This window comes from Eutrema salsugineum, unplaced genomic scaffold (assembly GCF_000478725.1).
Source record: "Eutrema salsugineum unplaced genomic scaffold, Eutsalg1_0 scaffold_3, whole genome shotgun sequence".
Classification (NCBI taxonomy): Eukaryota; Viridiplantae; Streptophyta; class Magnoliopsida; order Brassicales; family Brassicaceae; genus Eutrema; species Eutrema salsugineum.
The window spans coordinates 7415574-7424142 of NW_006256756.1; positions in this window are offsets into that span (position 1 = coordinate 7415574).

Sequence of the window (8569 nt, forward strand, 5' to 3'; positions counted from 1 at the left end):
TGCACCGTTGGATATACGTGATGTAAAGTGCTATGGAAAGCTGGTTATCTCCTCTTAAATGTCTTTAAATTTGAGCTGCATCAGACGGTGAAAAAGTCTTCATTTGAGGCGTAACTTCTGACAGTCTGACTCTGAGCTAAAAATGTGGATTTCTTCCATTTTGCAATCTTTTTCCCTAAGTTTCTTGAAAAGAGCTTTGAAACCACAAATTCATAGAAATCATAATAAAAGTTCCTAAATTAATTAAAACCTTTGAAAAAATATTTGAAATCAATGGTGAAAATGGGTATAAATAGGGTGTTATCATGCGCCCCGTCCCATCAGTACATGCAGCAGTCCGTGCTGACACCTTGCGGATCTACAGCAGTTTCCGTTCAGGCCTAGGTTGGCTACATCAGTTCTGGTCCCCCACTATATCCGCTTTGTCCCCACGTGTCAGCAGACAGAAGGAAAGCAGTACTGTTCACGGTACTGTTCACGGTCAGGAATCTCCCCAGTCTGCTGCACAGTCTCTCCCATAGTATGTGTATAGTTCCCAACACTACGAAATTTGTGGACCAAGTTTTGCCCAGCTGATTCCCTCGGCTGTTGACACGTGTCGCCTGGCCGTAGCCCATTTCTCTTTTTCCTGTTTCTGAGCTTCTTCCTTCCTCTCTTGGTTATAAACCTTCTAATAGCCCGTCGGATCAGATCTCAACACTTCTTTTGATATTTAGCCGTTTTCCTCCGATTTTTGGTTACTACTGGCCAAATCCTTCATCACTGAACCATTTTGAAATTCGCCCGAGCTTTTCTTCATCTTCTTTGAGCAAAGCTCTTATTTTTCCCCATTTTATCTCCTCTAGGTCATTTTACCTTGTTTGGGAAAATCTTCAATTTTTTGCCGACTCTGGTTGAGGCGCTTCTCGGCCAAAACTCCTTGTCTCGGACAATTTTCGAATTGGCTCGAGCAAAATGCTTTCTGCTTCGACCAAAGCTTTTCTCTTAGCCCACATTTGCTTTTCAGCTCAATGATAACACCTGATTTTGACCACTTTTCACCATTGATTCCAAATGCTTTTTCAAAGGTTTTACTTTGTTTTAGGAACTTTTATTATGATTTTCATGTATTTGTAGTTTCAAGGCTTTTTTCAGGAAACTTAAGGAATATGATGGTAAAATGGAAGAAATCCACATTTTTAGCTCAGAGTCAGACCGTCAGAAGTTCAGCCTCAAATGAAGACTTTCTCACCGTCCAATCCAGCTCAAATTTGGAGAACATCAAGAAGGGACAACCAGCTTTCCATAGCACTTTACATTACAAAGATCCAACGGTGCAATCAAAAGATACATGGAGAACAAGTTGACCCAGTTACCAGTCTGGGAAGATTCTCACCCGCGGGAAACACATGTTTTACCTGCCTTGGAAGACTCTCACCCCCGGTGGACCTTAGGACGAGCCACAAGGCCCAACATCAAAGCCCACTTTGCCATTTCTCTTCAGAGAAGCCATAAATGAGACCTGGAAGACCTTAGGACCTATAAATACATTGTTTAGCAGTCCTAAACAGGTGTGTGCTCCTGTAATGAGATTTTGAGCCACCAAACTTTGTTTTTCTAGGGTTAGGCGATGGAGATGGGGATTCTTCCCCATATCCATTGTTCTTTCTCCTTTTTATCTTATTAACTTTTCTGTTCCATTCTTTTGTATTCTTCTATGTCTTTCATCATTCATTGCATCATGTAGATTAGTCCCAGAGAGTCAAGTTGTTTGAAGATATCGACAAGCATATATATCGATTAGGATTTCTATTGTTCTTAGCCATATTCTGGATCTCATCTCTTCTAAGTTATTCGTAAAGCATGAGACTAGATTCATGACCTATTCTCTGAGCCTAGGATCGATCAGAGCCACGAGAGTGCTGTATCAGATCATTCATACCTAGCTTCAGAAGAACATAGTCGCTATAGGAGTCGAAAGCTACCTATAGAGAAGATGTGAGCAGATGAATTCAATGTTCAATGCATGATCTTAAGTTTACCATGAGAGCGATAGTTAATTGCTAGATCTAAGAGATTAGTTGATTAAGGTGACAACAGTTGGTTAATCATAGATGTGTCTATTCTAGTTCAATGCAGATTCCCAGAAACAGATGAAGATAAATCGCCCGGAAGCTAATTAGAAATGCCACCATACATCGATTAGAGTAAACTGGAGAAGTCTAAATTGCCACCTATAAGTTCAAGAGTTTTTAGTTTGAGTCGATATGCTTTAGATGTTCTTTTAACAATTCATCCTGCATTGCATTTCTTGTGAATACTAGATTAGGTTTAGTTTAGGATCTTAACCAAAAACCCCAAATCTTTTATTGGTTTATGAGTTTGCTTACTTCCCAGTTTGTTGTTTCTTGCAGATTAGACATCCTCCCTGTGGATCGACACCCTAAGTCCTACAACATACATCTGTGCACTTGCAGACACTAGGGTTTTATAAATTTAAAACTTTTGGAGGACCAACGGGGTTGTTAAAAAACAACCCTAGGCCCGCAAGCCCATCACTCAACTCCTAGTCGATTCCACGACTTTGTTTTTCCTGCTGTTTTAGCTCTAAACCAGGGTATTACAACACCCGTTGTGGACCCTCCAAAAAGCAGCAAACTCGATGAAGTCAAACTCCATGTTTTTCCTTTCATGTAACGATGCTGCGATTTGACCCATCTCTTGATATGATCAGTATTTTCCGCAGTCAAAATAGTGCAACATGCAATCAACTTTTTTGAAGTAAAATAAAGATATGCTCAGTAAAATAAGTTAAAATAAAGATATGGTTTTACCTAAACTAATAATACATTATTTATTATAAATATTTCTGTAATATAAGTTATATAATTTATAATTTGGAATAGAGCACCAGGATCATGCCACGATTCAGCCGTTTTAACAATAACACAACAAAGTGATTCTGATTTCTCTTTGCCGCTACCAGAGAAGTATTATTTTGTTGATTCTGGTATCCAAACAAACAAGGATTTTTGGCTCTTTATAGATCATCACCAAAGAGAGTTGTGAGATACCATATGACTCAGTTCAATTCTGGTCCTGCTCCTAGGAATAAACAAGAACTCTTCAATCCAAATCATGTGTCTATGCGTTCTATTATCAAGAGAATTTTTGGATGTTATAAGAAAAAATGGAGAATTGTTAAGGAATTTCCAAGATATAGTGTTAAAATCCAAAAGAGAGCAATAATGGCTACAAGGGGATTACATAATTTTATCAAAATTTCAAATTTTGTTGATCCAAATTTTGCAAATACAACGACATAGATGAAAATAAACAATATAGGTTATGAATATTATTAAAGTGACATTGAAGGAGAAAAGGCAGCTGATTGACATAATATAGAGCAAATAAGAGACAGAATTGCAAATATGTGGAATCAAAATATTTGATGATTGTTTTTATTGTATTGTACTTTATTTATTATGAATTATCATTTTATTTTATTTAGCAATATATGTATCTCAAAAAAATAAACTTCTAGTTTAAATTAAATTTGAATATTTAAATTTCATAATTATATATAATCATTTATTCATTAACGAAAATAAATTATTTAATTATAATTATACTAATTATTATATATTTTTGTAATATATTTATCTGTAATCTATAATCTGTGCCGTTTTAGTCTTATTCACCATTTAAACATTTAATTGTGGACTGCAAGCTATTTTTTTACCAATCAAACATTATTCTGTACCGCTTATTATATATGAACCGCACTTGTCCCGCAAAAATATATTATCATGTACATACCTCAGTTGAACCATACCACACTTTTAAACCGCTTTTCTCGCACAGCCAAAAATGTTTCGAACCCTGAGATCCAATAAACCGCTTTTCCCGCACTTCCATGTTGTTTTGAGTATTTTGATAGATTTATTAATTTAATAAAATAAAATGAAAAAAAAGACGATTGTCTTCCTTCTCTTGTTCTCTCTTCTCTTTTTCTCGTGTTCTCTCTTCTCTCTTATCTCTTCTCTCCTTCTCTCTTTCTGATTCTCTTTCTTCTGTTCATCAACCCGATCAATCTCAGACAAAGAATCATGAAATTAAGAGATGAAAATTGAATCCATCAACCAGATCCTTAAAATTACTCAGGTCAAATCTATCATCACATGTCCTCTCTCAAATCCTTACAAATCCCTCTGCAATTAGGAATTGTCAATAATCTCGTTGGCTTAGATTTGAGCTACAATTCGTTAACAAGCATCACTCCTCCAATGATTTTTGCAACTGGGTTTGCTTTAAAAACTTGATATAATCTCCAATTCTCTCTTGGAGAATCCCAGAAGGCATATAAAAAGTTCAATTTTTATCTTCCATGGCGTTAACCAACAACAAATTAAGAGGCGCTAACATCAAGAAAGTAAAGATCTGTGAAGGCTTAATTTCTGATCGGAAACTGGAATCAGAAGATAAATCAGAAGTTCCAAACTAAAACTTGAATCGAGAAAAGAAGAAATAAATTGGAATCACAGACGAAAGGAGGTTGGTTCTCATGCAATTGTATATTAAACAGTTTTGTATTCAATTATATTTGGATTATTAAACCTTGATATCGAAATTTCTTAACATGGCTTATATGAAAATTGAAATATGATTTGGATTAGAAGGATAGAGACTTCGAGAACGACGAGTGTGAGGAAGAAGAAACGGGAGTGTATTTCACGATATACCCTACTTAATAAACTTACTCTGCCGTTCCACAGAGTCAAGTTCAAGAACGTTAAAAGGCATTGTAATGGTAAGGTGCCAATTCCTCGCAATTCAGAAGTATATATGTATGTGCGCTGTGGTAGTCTTGTTCGTTTGACCAACAAGTTTCTTTTAGTTTCCCACTTAGACGTCCAATTGGTGAGAATATATCAGGCACACCTTCTACTGCGTAACTTTGTCCTACACCCCCATCGTCGTAACGTCTTGGAGCCCGTTTGCGTGTACGAACCTTTGGAGCAAAGTAATAAGACGTGAAATGAGAAATCTCTTCTGTCAGACTTCCCGCCACGATAGACCCTTCAACTTTTGCTAAGTTTTTGGCCTTACCCTTCAAATGCTTCATAAATCGTTCAAACGGATACATCCACCTAAACTGAACAGGTCCTCCTAAATCTGCTTCATGAGGGAGGTGTATAGGTAAATGTTCCATAACATCGAAGAAAGCAGGTGGGAATATTTTCTCTAAATTGCACAACAATATTGGAATATTTGTAGACAGTTGTGCAACTACATCTTCTGATAATGTCCTTGTACTTAGATCACGGAAGAAAGCTCCAATGCCTCCTAGTGCCTCATGGACATGTCCCGGTAGGAGTTCAGCAAACGCAAAAGGAAGTAACCGTTGCATAAACACATGACAATCATGACTTTTCATCCCTGAAAACTTTTGTCCTTTATCCACAGATTTAGCCAGATTAGATACATATCCATCAGGAAATTTCACGGCTGATGATACCCAATTAAACAATGCTGTTTTTTGTTCAGCACCCAACCGAAATACAGGAACAGGTGCTTTCCCATTACTCACCATATGCAACTCAATTCTGTTACATATATCAGGTAAGTCCATCCGTGATTTAACGCTGTCTTTGGTTCTTCCTTGGACGTTCAAAACAGTATGCATGATGTTATCGAAAAAATTCTTCTCAATGTGCATAACATCAAGATTGTGTCTAAGCAAATGATCTTTCCAGTAAGGCAGATCCCAAAATATACTTTTCTTGTGCCAATTGTGATGAACCCCATATCCGTCAGGCATATTCGCAGGAGTGTGCCAATTTCCTCCAAGGGGGACCGTTTCAAGTCCACCCCAATGATCTATTTGCGCTTCAAGCTCTACTCCAGTTAGGTACACTGGTGGAGGGAGACGAACCAATTTGTTCTTTATAAACAAACGCCTATTTCTTCTATATTGATGGTTTTGTGGTAAAAACCGACGGTGGCAATCAAACCAACAGGTTTTCCTACCATGTTTAAGCTGAAATGCATCAGTCCTATGAAGACAATAAGGACATGATAACCTCCCATGCGTTGTCCAACCTGATAGCATTCCGTATGCCGGGAAATCGCTTATTGTCCACATAAGCACCGCTCGCATCGTAAAATTTTTACCACTCGAACAGTCATATGTTCGTACTCCAACATGCCACAACTGGTTTAACTCATGTATGAGTGGTTGCAAAAACACATCAAGGGCCCGCTTCGGGTGATTTGGACCAGGGACTAATATACTTAGAAACAAAAACTCTCTTTGCATGCACATATCTGGAGGAAGGTTATATGGCGTAAGAATCACATGCCATAATGAATATTGCCTACCAGACATACCAAATGGACTAAACCCGTCAGTGCAAAGACCAAGATAAATATTTCGCTTAGACCTAGCAAAGTCTGGATGTACGGTGTTAAAATGTTTCCAAGATTTCCCGTCAGACGGGTGAGTCATTTTGCCATCTGTTTGTGAATGTTCCGCATGCCATCTCATCGACGCAGCTGTCCGTTCGGATTGATATAGTCTTTTTAACCTATCAGTGATAGGAAGATACCACATTCGTTGGTAAGGAATCTTCTTACGCCCAGCAATTTGCGGTCTATATCTTGGCTTTTGGCAGAAACGACATTCTTCAAGCTTCTCATCATCTCTCCAAAAAAGCATACAATTATCAACACAAACATCAATCATCTCAGAATGCAATCCAAGACTAAAAACCAGCTTCTGAATTTCATAATACGTTTCAGCAGCCAAATTATCATCTGGAAAATACTCTTTAATAAGATCTGCCCAATCGTTCATGCAAACTTCAGATAGATTGTGATCAGTTTTTATTGTCATCATCCGAGCTGCCAATGATAATTTTGATAAACCTTCCCTACATCCCTCGTACAGAGGCTGTTTTGCTGCGTTTAACATATCATAAAAGCGTTTCGCATCTGCATTGGGCTCCTCAACAGTATCAGCATGTGTTTCATGAAATGCATCAGTAATCATTTCATGCATCCTATCATGATCTTCACCCTGAACTTGACTACTTTGATAATCATTGGACGCTTCAAAATCCACATGTTCTTGATGATTACTACTACTCCGTGCAGCCATCTGACCACTACTTTGACCATATCCCTCTCCATGCTGATACCAAATAAAGTATTGGGGCATGAACCCTCTATTCAATAAATGCTGCCAGACAGTGTCAATAAGAATATGTTTCCTATTTTTGCATTTCACACAAGGACAATACATTTTGCCGCTTTCAATTACAGTTTCCAGAAGGCCGGCTTGGTACATGAATATTTCCCATCCGTTTTTGAAGTCTTCAGTCAACGACCCATCACCATTTTTGGGCGTATACATCCACTTTCGTAGATCGTATATAGACATTTCAAAAACAAATATTTGACTTTTTGTTTCTGAAATTTGATAGAAATTTCAACTACTAAAAATTTTACTTAAACATTCAAAGACTCAAAAAATTTGTGTCTTTATATGTTTTTTTGGTTGATGGAATAATGAGAGAAGAAAGGGTATATATAGAATTTTTTGTTTGGTTACCAACATATTACCATTGCATATTTACATCAAATTTACGTCGAAATAAAATTTACATCACATTTACATCGATTTTACGTCAACTACAAGATAGAGGACAATTCGTCGTATTATCGATGTAAATATTACGACAAGATTACGACGAAATAAAATTCGTTCTTTATTCGTCGTAATATCGTCGTAACATTACGACGATCTTACGAGGGTTATTTTTTACGTCGAATTTACGACGAAATTTTCTATCGTCGTAAATAATTCGACGGAAAAGCCCCTCTTTCTTGTAGTGTCCTCATTTGCAAAAAAAAAAATTATTCTCTCCAATAAGATAAAGAGTCAAACATTTTTTTTATGTTCGGCTAACCATTTGTGTTTGATTTTTATTTGGTTATTTATCTCACATGTATCACGGTTGAACCATACCATATACTTAAATCATTTTTTCGCATAATCAAATACACTGTCACTATTCGGACTCTTAACATTAGTCTTGATTAGTGAATGTGAAAATTCAGGTTTTGTAAATTAAAATATTATACATTCTGCAAGTAGTTTTTTACTAATCAAGCATTATTTTGTATAGTTTATTATGTATTAATCATATTTTTTTTGATTGGCCTGCATATACTGCAGTTGAACCATATTGAAGTTCATAAATTTATACAATTCTTTATTCCTTAATCAAAATAAATAAATTAATTACAATTATATTAATTATTATATATTTCCTATATATTTCATCTATAATTTGTAATCTGCACCTAGTCTTATTCACCATTAAAATATTTTAATGTGGACCATAAGCTGCTTTTTCACCAATCAAACATTATTCTGTACCGCTTATTATATACAAACTGTACTTATCCTGCTAATATATTTTCTCGCACGTACCGCAGTTGAACCGTACCACATTCTTAAACTGCTTTTCCTGCACAACCAAAAACGTCGTTACCATTCGGACTTACGGCTGTGAATGGTAACTAA